Consider the following 13760-nt stretch of genomic DNA (forward strand, 5'->3'; position numbering starts at 1 on the left):
TTTAGTGTTCAAACAACGAAGCCGAGTACGAAGCATGCATTGTGGGGTTGAAAGCAGCGATCGACCTCGAAGTGGATGAAATAGATGTATTTGGAGACTCAAGTCTGGTAGTTTACTAGACAACGAGATAATGGAAAACCCGATAGCAGAGACTGGTTTCGTATCACGAGTATCTCGAAGATCTAAGTTCAAACTTCACTCGAATCTCCTTTACTTATATGCCGAGGGCTAAGAATCAGTTTGTAGATGCATTGGCTACTCTGGCCTCAATGGTCAGCATCTCCGAAGACACCATAGTCGACCCTCTTGAGATCGGTATTCAAGACAAGCCTGCATATTGCTTACCTGTGGGGGTCGAAGAACCTGAGGAAAAACCATGGTATGCAAACATCAAGACATTCTTAGAGGATCGAACTTTTCCACCCGATGCCACAACGACGGACTGAAAGACTATTCAGAGATTGGCAGGACAGTTCTTCTTGAGTAGCGGAGTCTTATACAAAAAGTTGTATCACGAGGTCCTCCTCAGGTATGTAACACAAACAGAAGCTCAACGCTTAATCGAGACTGTGCATGGAGGAGTCTGTGGACCTCACATGAATGGACATATGCTCGCAAAGAAGATTATGAGAATGGGTTACTACTGAATGACTATGGAGAACGACGGGTACCAACATGTTCGGAAGTGTCATTTGTGTCAAATCTATTCCAACAAGATCAACGCGCCACCTTCATAATTGCACAATATGACTTCTCCCTGGTCCTTCTCACTCTGGGGCATGGATGTTGTAGACAACCCATTTTTGCATCCGCCTGATTAATCAACTCGTCAACCCGATCGCAATGATTCCCAATGATGGATGTGTATTCCATTGCTTGATTTTGTTACCAGATGTATTTCAGAAATCCGGATGAGGTATCTCAAACTGACAAAACCTTAGAAACCACGCTACGCTAGGAAAATACGACTCCAGAAACATAGAAATCATCATCTTGCAGACCAAAAAGAAGCTTCACGATAAAAATCACTAAAAATTGACCAAATTACCAAAATACCCCTAACCTCAAAACAACCCTAAAGCCTACGTTACGCTTAGGAAAACTCTCTCAAACACATAAAACAACAAATCGAAACCAAATAAATCATTTCACTAATTTTAACAAAATTTGACGAAATTACGAAAATGCCCCTCATAAAGTTCATAACCATTTCATACAAAAAAATTCATAAATAATAAAACTAATATTTCCATTGAATTCCTTACGAAAAATCGATTCTAAAACATCCTAGAACATTAAAAACCGACTTAAAACGTGAAAAGTCCTCTCTGGGGGTAAAACGGTAATTTCACAATTTTTATAATTAAAAAATTTAAAATAATAAATAAAACATTAAATAATTAAAGTGAAACATTAATGAAATTAATTTAAAAATTTTGAACCTAAAAAATCGATTAATCGGACTCTCAGGCAAAATTGTTGAGGGTTCGTGGGATATTTCTTTAAGGACCCCTCCATTTGGGGGTCCAAAGAATTAAAGAAATAATGGAAGGGGGTTCTCCAAAAATTAAAATTAAATCAAGCAAGACTGAAGTCAAGGTATTAAAGTCAATCTAGTGAGACTAAAGTCAAAATTAAAATCAATTAAACAAGACTAAAGTCAAGATATTAAAAGTCAATCAATTAAGACTAAAGTCAAAACATTAAAAGTTAATCAAATAAGACCAAAAGTCATAATAGAGTTCTAATTAAATAATAACTCAATCAAATAGAGTTCTAACTTAAAAACAATTCTACCTAAAACAATTCTAATTAAAACATAATTCCACCTAAAACAATTTTAACTAAAACACAACTCTAATTAAAAGATCTCTAATTAAACACTAACTCTATCCAAATCAACCCTAAAAAAATTCTTTAAATAGAGGTGCTCACACCCTATTTTCGTATCAAATCATAAACCCTAAGAGAAGTAGGTCTAGAAGCTCCCCTAGCCCCCCATAAACCCTAGTTTTGGAGCCCCAACTCCTTACCTAACATCCCTCCTTCAATTTTAGTCTAGAAAACATCTAAAATTCCTCCAAAAACACCCCCAAATCCGTAACAAACTTGAAGAGTTCAGATCCAAAAATAAGGAGATACCTTGATCTAGGAGATCCGAAGTCAAATCCGGAGACAGAACGAAGCAAGGGAGTACAGTACAAGGAGCTATTTTTGTCAGATCTGAGGGAACAAAATCCTTGCTATCGGAAAGGTATGTAATTTTTTTATTTTTATCTAGGTTTTTAGCAATGTGATATATTTGGGAAGTTAGTAGAGACCGGCTTTGGCCGGGCGGGGTGGTGCCTAACACCTTCCAACCCCGTAACATGATCCCCGAATTCAGATTTTTTGTGGTAGATTAGTTCTTTTTATCCATGCTAGAGTCAGTTTGGTTTCTAGACCATAATAACTAGGTGGCGACTCCCAAACCTCAAGAGTCAAAAGCGGATCCGCGCACCCCGCGGATCGAGGGCGCTTTCAGATGTTATCGGGCAGATCAATCCTCAAGCTTCTAATGGGCATCGCTTCATCTTAGTCACTATCGACTACTTTACGAAATGGGTAGAAGCAGCATCTTACGCCAATGTTACAAGGGGCAATGTCTTGAAGTTTGTGAAGAACAACATCATATGTCGGTACGGCCTCCCAAGCAGAATAGTAACCGATAACGCCAAAAATCTCAAGAACAAAGACATGTCTAAGATGTGCAAGGATTTTCAGATCACCCATCATAACTTAGTCATTTACAGACCAAAAATGAATGGAGCAGTTGAAGCCGCTAACAAAAACATCAAGAAGATCATCGAGAAACTGGCCGTTACTTACAAGGATTGGCACGAAATTTTACCCTTCGCTCTACATGCTTATCGAACGTCAATCCGAACTTTGACTGGGGCAACGCCTTACTCACTGGTCTACGGAATGGAAGCAGTCTTGCCCGTTGAGGTCGAAATTCCCTCACTTCGGATATTAAAAGAAGTTGAATTGGATGAGGCAGAATGGGTCCAAGCCCGATTCGATCAGTTGAACTTAATAGAGGAGAAACGACTTTTAGCAATCTGTCATGGGCAAACTTATCAACGGAGAATAGCACGAGCTTATAACAAGAAGGTTCGACCTAGAGAGTTCTCGCCAGGAGATCTTGTTTTAAAGAAGATTTTACCAATACAAGAAGATGCGAGAGGAAAGTTTCGTCCAAATTACGAGGGGCCATTCGTCGTCCAAAAGGTACTGTCCGGAGGAGCGCTGATTCTCACAGAGATGGACGGGGAAATCTTTCCGCAACCGATCAATGCTGACACCGTTAAAAAATATTTTACCTGAAGTCATCCTTTGAAATGAATAGAGGCCATCTTTCTACTACTTGAACAACTATCTACCCTTAATTAACCCTTTTTGAGCCATCACATTCATTTCTTAACCTAGGACCGGGGCAAGTCACCACCATAAAAAAAAAAAAAGTGGGCAATCAAAAGTCAAAACAAAAATATCAAAGTATACTCCTGGCCCGCATGAGGATAAACTGTGAACGGCTAAAAGTACAGAAAAAATAAAAAAAGTCGAAAAACTCGAATAGTTGATCCTAAGCTCGACCCAAATCTCCTACCTAAATGAGTTCGTGAGACGCTAGGAGGAGACATATATCATATTTTCGAAACAAAAATAGACCAACCCCGCATCCATCCTTTACCTAAATAAATCTAGATTCAACCTTCTTATCCTTTCATAACCCTAACCTAAGCCTACGTTTCATCCTATTTAAAATCCTCTCAGACCAAGGAATGGCTCAAGGTAACTCGATCACGGTGGAAGCATGTCATGAAAAACATCGTTAGGGTATAGTTGATTTTGCTACTTAATTCGGATTTCAAGCTACCAAAGTCGTTGGAAGACCCGAGAAGGGAAACCAGATCGAATATTTGAAAAAAAAGAGCGACTCAAAGTGTAGAGTCATTGATCTCGAAGCTCAACTTGAGTCACCGAACCATGAAAATCGTCGGAGGAACTCGAGATGGGAGTCCAGATCTGTTACTCAAGAAAGAGCGCCACTAGAAGAGTAGAGTGTTTGATCTCGCAGCTCAACTTGAGTCACCAAACCACAAGGGGCACACAGAAATCGAAAAGGTATTAAAAGTGAAAATCTATAAAGAAAGCATAGACTAAAAGGGTATGGTGAAAACCCGCAAGGGCACTGTGAGTAAAAAGATCAATCTATGGCAAGATCAAAATCACCGGCACGATGAAAACCCAGAAAGGGCGTCGATGCGCAACAATGTGGTAATCAGGTCGGTGAGAATCGTAACTGGCGCCAGGGGCAAAAATGAAAAAAAAAAAAACAAAAAAATAAAAAAACAAAAAAAATAAAAAAACAAAAAACAAAAAAAAAATGAAAAAAAAATAAAAAAAATATATAAGAAAAAAAACTCCTGGCCCGCAAGAGTATAAACTGTGAACGGTAAAAATCTCAAAGTCCTCAATGTTCCAACAGATGCAACTAAGATAACTCAGTCAAAATTCTCAATCTCGGGGATGACTCTAAAGAGGATAAGGATTAGTTGACACTTGTATTCTCGACATTTGGCAAAGGCACCATGATCGTTAACTTTCAGAGTTTTCAAACACAGTCTGTCATAGATTATTCGACAAATGCAATCTTTTAAAACCTAAAACAAAAAAAATGCATCATCAAAATTATTATTTTTAGCCTATGACGAAGAATCTAGGACTTTTCTTAAAATCAAGTATTTTCGAAAGCAGTAGATATGTCTGAGGCCATTACGTAAAAAACCTATTTCATTCATTTCAAATAGTACTACATCATTCTCATTAAAAGCAGGGTACAATAAGGAAAAACGGGCAAAGAGCCACTCAAGCATTTTCCTGGGAAGCGTAGTAGGCATCAAGTCATCCTCTAAGGCTTTGATCTGAACGACTTGGTCAACAATGATTCTCTCCATATCCGAGGCATGATGACACACCAAACACTCAAATATCATACCATTATGCAAGTCTCTCTCAAGGACGGTCACGCTACGCTAAGCTCTCTCAAGATGATCTTATAACTTCCATGAAGGGAAAACTAAGTTCGAAATGCAAAATCAACGAGGAAAAAAGAAAAAAATATCTCAAAATTGCATTACATGGTTTAAAACGTCGATCACTTTCAAAAATCATAAAAAAAAATGGTATCTAAGATTTCAAACGAGCTCCGTGCCACGAAATCAAGGGTTTCAAAAAGGTTAACCCTGTCAGACCTCGTGCTTGGGTAGCCACATTCTAAAAAAAAAATTCCTCAACCCATCCGACGTTTTTAATCATCATGCAATAAATTATTTTGGATTCGTACAAATAAATGGTCTAATTTATTCTTTACAGTTCTTTGCAAACAATTCCTGCAAAGAGGGCAGCTGTAGACACTCCCATTTGTACAAACCCATAGAAAAATCCAAATTTCCTCGAATTGATTCCGAGTTAGACTTAAACCTCTCAATGGACCCACATTGCCACTTGGCACCATTATTCATGCATGCATACATACTTATTGCATCTCATATCATTGCATGCCCATACCTTATCCCTAATCCACTTTAAACCTATGTCCATCACCCATATCCTAACCCAAGTCCATATTCCAAACCCAAAACCAAGTCCATCCTAACCCAAACCCAAGCCCACTCCAAGTCCATTCTCTCACCCCTTTATATGATGACACATGTTTATACCTCATAAGCCCCTAATACCCAATGCATCATTTAATTGGAGGGTCAACTTCCCTTTTGTGAAAACTCAATAATACCCTTATCAAAATGTCTAGTCAAATCAAAAAGATTATTTGATCTTTGGTAATAATCCATAAAGGTGAGAGAACTTCCCATTATGCCTTCAAAAGGTGGGAATCTTCAAGTACATACATGGAGTTCTCTCCCATTGGTCCATTTCAAAATTATACTTTCACCATTGCTTTATTTGTTATTTATAAATGAACCAAGATCTACTTTTCACCTACCACTTCACCTTTACACATGTCATTCTCATATTCACCTTCTCAAAAGTACTTTGTTCTCCCATTAGCCCATTTCAAAATTATACTTCTACCCTTGCTTTATTTGTTATTTACAAATGAACCAAGATCTACTTTTTACCTACCACTCTACCTTTACACATGTCACTCCCTTATTCACCCTCCCAAAAGTACTTTTGTTTTCTCACCTCTATTTACCAAAAAATCAAGGATCAAAGAATGTTTTTAGGGTTTCTTCACAAATGTCATATTTGCCCTCATACAAATGAAAAATCTAAAAAGAAATAACTTAAACCCTATGTCCCTTTTCTTTATTTTTAGGGTTGGACCACTTTATCCCCAAAAGTTCTCAAAAAACTCTATAAATACCCTAATTTTCTATGAACAACTCATGCTCTCAAGCCCTCATCTTTCAACCTAAAACTCTACTAAAATTTCTACTCATCTCTCATTTCTCAACCCTCAACTACATCCTTCAACTCTCAAGTTCATTTCTCAAGCTCAAGTTCATTCAAGACCTCTAAGGGGACAAGGTGGGTATAGTAGTTGTTATTCATTTTTTTAACTTGCATCTTCTTTTTCTATCCCTCTCTTTTTCTTTTTAGAAACATTTAGGATGTGATGGAAAACCCTCCTTCATTTCAAGTAGATTGAACCTCAACCTTGGGCATGGAATGCTTGAGGCGATTTGGTGGAAAGGATGGAGGTTGAAGCCCTTTTTAACCCATTCTCATATCATGCATCATAATGTACACTATGCACACACATCACACATGTTTGGCTATGATGAAGAAATGTGTAACTCTCTTAATGAGGTTGAAACACTAAGTTTCTAGCTAAGCATGCATGCATTAAAATTATAGATCTAAGAGAACTTCATTCATGGAACTTCTCTAAAATCCTAAACCAACATTCCAATTCATGTAAAAATGTAATGGCTTCATGGGATATCCTCTCCTATAGGATATTCCTCATGTCTACACCAACATTAAATCCTCTTTCAAAAAGGGTACATACACACTATGTGCACCCACCCACTTCATGCATCTCATGCATTTCACTTGTCATGTTAATCTTTTAAAAAATGGTCAAATCTAAAGGTAATCACCATAGGTGAAGAGAATGGGGTGCTTAACACCTTCCCCATTCTCTAACTGAATTCCCTTACCTAGATTTTAGGTAGACCATACATTTTCCAAGAATGAGAGTCACTACAATGTCATAAAAAATGATTTTCAAAAGAATCGATTCGGGTGCCCATTCACACCCATTTTCAAAAAAGAATGGTGACGACTCCAAACCAATGTAGCATTGAGGTTCAAGGATGAACATTCTCATGTCTACAGTTGTCAACTCCTAAGCACTATTGATGAATAGTTACTTTAGAGATTAGCCAACCAAATGCACAAATTGTTCGTCGCATAATTCTTCTGCGTATACAAATCTTGTGTACTGTAATTCTTCTAGCTAGTTGACGTTGTCCACTCCTAAGTACTACTGATGAATAGTTGCTTTGGAGATTGACCAATTGACTGTACAAATAATTTGTCGCATGGTTCTTTTGTGTGTACAAATCTTGTGTGTCGTGATTCTTGTAGCCAATTGATGTTGTCCACTCCTAAGTACTATTGATGAATAGTTATTTTAGAAATTAGCCAACCGACTGTACACATAGTTTATCGTATAGTTCTTCTGCGTGTACAAATCTTGCGTCCCATGATTCTTTTAGCCAGTTAACATTGTCTACTCCTAAGCATTATCGATGAACAATTAATTTAAAGATTGGCCAACTTGCTGTACAAATATATCGTCACATGGCTCTTCTACGTGTACATTTCTCATCACTCAACACCTTCAAACAGTTGGTATTGTAACCTCTAGTGCAAGACCAATAAATATTTACTCTGGAAGCTGACTAAAAAGAATAGTTCCTAATTTTTTGATCAATGTATCTTGTTGCAAATCATTGTATACAAGAACAAAATGTATTAAATTTTTTTTTGAAAGTTTGGGAAATTACTTTTTTGGTAATGACAAAGACTGAAACTTTAAGTTGTCGAGAAACTAAGTGACTGAGAAATAATAACAATGATTAAAACTCTTAGTTGCCTCTCACGTTCTAAGAATCAAGAGAGAACCTGAATCAAGCAAAAAAAAATATGTATAAACAAAGTGAAAGAAAATGACAACATCTTCAAGTTTATGATGCCTGGGAAATTTTAATTTGAAAATAACATTTCTTACAAATATGAAGGTTTAAACTCAAGTCAGCAAAGGATTCCAATTCAAGAGTCTTATTTAAATTAATAAAGAATCCTAAAGGTTTCTTAAGTAATAAAAAATGTGGTTTGTTACAAGTAAAAGTTGGTATGTAAATAGCCACCCCTTTTGGTGTATTACAAATAAAAGTCAGTGCATTAACAGAACTTATAAAAAAAAAGCCTTTTGTTGAAGGGTTTATAGATTTCACTCAAAATAGATGAAAATCTTGGATCATTGTAATCAACAGAGAATGCAGCTATTCGAACTATTGAAGCTCTTAATAAAAAATAGAGAAATATTGAAAGGGAAGAAAGGCATTTAGTTGATTTGTTTATCTGAAGAACAAACAAAACAAGAGGAAGGGAGCATCTTCTATCTCTCCCTCCTTTCTTCCCCTCTCTCAAAATTTTATTTCCCAGTTTGAAATTCAAAGATAGACTCCATGGCATTGGATACAATCTCTGAATCCATTGAGAACAGAAATACTGATGAGAATCGATTCATGTCTTTTATATAAAAAAATCAAGAAGAGGGAAGAAAGAAGTTTTACTTGATCGGAGGGCCAACGATCTATTGATGAAAAACCAAGGCGTTGAAGCACCTAATCGCAAAACCCACCATTGTTGCGGGTGTTATTTATAAAAGGGTGATGAGAATCTTCCTTGATCACGTTATAGAATTTGAGTTGAAGAATGAGAGTTGTTCTCGTGCGACATGTTGAAGCAACATTCAAGTTTGGGAAGTCCTTCTCAAGTATGTTGGGCTGAAGAAGCAAAGTTGTTCATGTGCGTTTCTGTTAAAATAAAACCCATGGTTCAGAAATCTAATACGTGAAACAAGAAAGAAATTGGACTTAATTGTGAGTTTCCCTCTCACGGACTAAGTCCCAATCTTACCAAGCCCATTACGGTCTCTCTTAAGTCTTAAGAAGAATTAAGACCAACCTTACCAAGCCTATTATATATATGTATATATTTAAAAAAAAAAAAAAAAGAGGTTATCACCAATTGAAGACCATCCTCCAGTCGAGAGGGTAAGAGAGAGAAAGAAGAAAGCTTTGAGGAAAGGAATAGCCATAAAGAAAATTTAAAGAAGAAGAAAGGAAAATAATTTACTAGGCAATGTCAGCAGCATCAAATGTTGAGGGTTATACTTCAAGAATCAGTCATTAACAGTGGGCATGTAGCACTTCAAGAAACAATTTGTTGCTGCAAATCCCTTTAACAATCAACCATCAACAATACCAGCCACATGCTCTATTTATAGGAGAGGAATCCTTCTTGAAATTAGCTATTGGTGTTTGGGAAGGATTGAAAAAGCTTCACCGAACTAATTCCATCGACTTGTAGGAGTCCTTCTTGAACCCGTCTTGGACGTGTGGAGGCAAAGTGAAAAAAAAAAGAATGAGTTTTAATCGAACTCTTATCCAATGCCTTTCCAAATCTGTGCCGTGGTCAAACTCCTTAAACCTCAACAGTTCTAAATGAAGTTGAAAGAAGAACGTGGCTTCGATCCCATGCAACTCAGGTATAAAAGTCTTATGTTTGGGTGTTTTGGGGTTTGATCCTGTACATCTCAACTACATTAAGTATTGAGTATACACGTCAGTCACAATAAAATTTGGGGTTTGGATATTGAGGTGAATCAATCACAAAACTCATTGGAAACTGATCAACTCAAAGATTAGGTTGACCGGAAAAAAAAAACTCGTTTCAGTCGGATGAAATTGGCCTAAAAAACCATGGACCCTTGATTTTTCTACCCATAAATTTACCATTTTAAGTTCCTTTTACATCATTTCCAAAACCAGTCTTTTAACCTCAACTTCGTGAAGTAGATCATTGATTCCTATCCAAGAACCCATCATTTTTAAATTCCTCAATCTCGTTTCCAATCCATTTTTTAATATCTTTAAAAGAAAAATGTCTTTTACCCAAAGCTCCATTGCCTGATACTATCTCATGAATCAATTATTATTTGTTGTTTAAGAAGATGAATATCAAGACTTAAAAAAATAATAATGGGTTGAAGGTAATTAATTTTACCTTTTTTTAAGGAGTTGACTGGTTAGGTGTGAACAAAAAGGGTGTTGTTTAGTTGGGACGATGAAATGAAGGCATCTCATGCAGGAATTGATCTTATTCAAAATCCTAGGTGGTCCTCAAAACTTACTCACATAAGACATAAGCTTAAATGTTATCATTACCTTCATTTAGAGCTTGAAGACCATCATCATAGCCTAAATTTATAGCTTGGATGAGTCAGCAACATAGCTTGAGTAATTAGATGGGGAGATTGTCTTCTTGAGTATGTAATATCCTTTTGTTTTTTCAAGGACATAATTCCAAACCATGGTCATGAACTCATTAGAATTCTACAACCCACAAGGGTGTCGCTTCATTATCATCAAGCCAAACATGAACAAGATCACATGTCAAGCTGTTGAATATGCTTATCACCAGCACCATGTCGATCAAGTTGGTTCAAGGTTTATTGTTGTGATGGAAAGGGAGCAGTAAATACTAATTTACATTGCTATTAAAAGGTTTAGATTTGCGGATTCTAAGAAAATACGTGCATCCATTAAACTTTGATCTTTGTCAAATAAATCTCCAAGTAACAAAGTAAATATATGAAAAAAATAAATAAATAAATCCAAATGATTCAATTGGGTTTAGCATGGAAATGCTAGTAGAAAAGTTTCATCTACATCGAAGCATGCCACTTTTTCTCAACAAGTTCAATGATATATCACCTTCAGCTACGCATCTGACAATGCATCCTTGAGGGGGCATTTGTGGGCATCAAAATTTTAATGAGGCCCTCATAAATTTTATAAACCAAAATAAAGTTCTTAATTGGGAATCGTCGCAATTGGGTTAACGAGTTGATTAATCAGGTGAGTGTGAAAATGGGGTATCTACAGCTATCTAAATTCTCTTTTCTTGTCCAAAACTTCGCAAGGAACCAAAAGAAAAGGAGAAACAAGCAGCCTAGTAAACTTTAACCTCAACCGGGTGCCATGTTTGTCACAATTTTATAACATCCATAAAAAGCAAAGCTCAACACCCCCAACACTATAAATAGAAAATCAATCAAAGCTATCCATAAACATAACCAATCAACTTCAACAAACACCACTTTCTTCAGATATTCATATCTACTCATATGTTTTTAACTATGGCCTCGAACTTTCTTAAGCTTACTTTGTTTTTTTTACTTGTTGCCTTGGCCACCTCCCTAATGTCCCTACGTAAGCGATCCATTCATCATCGCGGACTTCATTATTCCACCAAACTTTGATGTTATTGATGAAACATTCTTTACCTACACTAGATTACATGGAGTATTCAATTCTGCTCCCATAACCTTCTAGGTGACAAAAGCTAGCAAGGCTGAATTTCTAGCTCTCAATAGCCAAAGCGTCTCATTTATTGTACTCCAAAACCCTGCAAACTCCATCAAGCCACCTCACAGCCACCCTCGCTCTGTAGAACTTCTGTTTGTCGTGGAAGGCAACCTTGAAGTTGGAGTCATCGACACCACTAACAAGCTTTACTCTCAAACATTCCAATTAGGGGACATGTTTGTGTTTCCAAAGGGACTTTTGCATTATCAATACAATGCCAATGCAACGATACCAACTATTCCCAACTCTGCTTTTGATAGTGCAAATGTCAGAATTGTGTATGTTCCTAGCACTGTGTTTTCTACTAGTATTGATGATGACATCCTTGCCAAGGCTTTCAAAACTGATGTACCCACCATTCAAAAGATCAAGGCTGGTCTTGCACCCAAGGCCTAAATTTCAAGATCCTCCCTAGTTTCTGTATAATAGCTATATCATTTTTACAAGTATTTTGTTTTGTGTTTATTTTATTTTATTTTTATATGTTCACATTGCCATTTGATTATGTATTATTTAACTAATAATGAATTAAGTGTGTAATAATGCTAATGACATTCTCAATTTTCTTTTGAAATTCTGTGAGAGAACATATTATAATATTCTATATTATTGAGTTATAAGAGTTGTTAAAATTTCTTTTTGAAATCCTTTGCTCATGCCCTTGGTTACTTTTTCATACCATCTCAGAGTGTCTTAGCCAAGACCACAACAAAAAACAGTGACCCCAAAACATTAAATGTTTCAAGATTATCTCTAATGGCCCATACAGAGAAAATTTTAGACTATCCAAACCTCACATTGAGTTATTTTCAACATGAAGATCATCGACATCAAAAATCAGTACATTCTAACACTACTTACTAATTTAAAATCTACCCTAAATTAAGGTTTTAAAATGACAGATTCTCCAAAATCAATTCAAGTTTAGTGTGTTAAAAAATGGATTGAAATTCTGGGAAGATGGTCTTCAAGGCATGGACAATTAAAATGGATTGAAACGTTGACCTTTACATTACATTGACATTCTTAATTTCTTATTAGTTAATTAAGTAGATTTATTATTAGAAATTAGAACCATATGTTCAGTTAAGTCATGTCGCGTTTTATTCGAATTATAAAATAGTTATTCAAATTATTTCACCATGGAGAGATTTAGGCAAATTTTTTAAGAGAGCTACATATCATACTTGAACTTATTGAACTCTAATTTTGCAGGTACTTAATATCCTTTATTATTATTATTGTTATTATTTAACAACAACATTGACTAGGTGAATGGAATAAGTGGATCTAAAACAAAATACAGAGATTTGCAACTTTCTATCGTAAATTGGCTTTGAATGAGAAGAAAGGTGGTGTAACATACTCCCAATGTTAAAAGAGTCGCAATATTAGCACCCACTTTTTGAGACATCTACACCCACTTAGCAGTTGCACCTCTGAAATTTATAACAAATTTGTCAATACGCACACATGGTATATGCAACAACAAATACGTTTTTGTCAGTTATGCCCGAACTTCTTCCTCACAATGTCATCATCCCATAGAGAGCTTTATCTTTGGCAAAGAGTTGCTCTAAACCTTACAAGGCATCAAACTTAACTTTTTTTTTTTTGTTTATTTATCATCTCTATTTTACAATGTGTTTGTGATGGGGAAAACGATAGAAAATAGGACAAATTGTAGGCATTAATTTAGATAAGGGTTTAAAACTCCAATATTCAACATTTGAATGCTTAAAAACGTTGACAAATATTTTTGGAAAGTATTAATAAAATAATTTGTTAATAATGCATTAAATCTATAAAATAAAAAAATATCATTATTTTGTTTGCCGACCTAGAAAGGTCGACATGTGTTAAGTCATGTCGAAGGTATTCGAGCAAAATAGCTTAAGCCTTGTAGACAAGAAACGGGCAACGTGGGATAAGCTATGTCAGATGTGTTTGTTCGACATATTTTTTGAACTATAACCCTACATTGATAGGACACGAGTGGCATGGCTTCAATGTTGACATCAGTAG

At 36.0% G+C, this 13760-nt stretch overlaps 1 pseudogene; it reads left to right on the forward strand.

Moving 5' to 3' along the window:
- Positions 1 to 218: 218 nt before the first annotated feature.
- On the forward strand, positions 219 to 12131 carry LOC147396276 (putative germin-like protein 9-2; annotated as a pseudogene).
- Positions 12132 to 13760: the final 1629 nt, after the last annotated feature.

Source organism: Akebia trifoliata, chromosome 8 (assembly GCF_017979445.1).
Source record: "Akebia trifoliata isolate Shusen 1 chromosome 8, ASM1797944v1, whole genome shotgun sequence".
In the NCBI taxonomy this organism is placed as follows: domain Eukaryota; kingdom Viridiplantae; phylum Streptophyta; class Magnoliopsida; order Ranunculales; family Lardizabalaceae; genus Akebia; species Akebia trifoliata.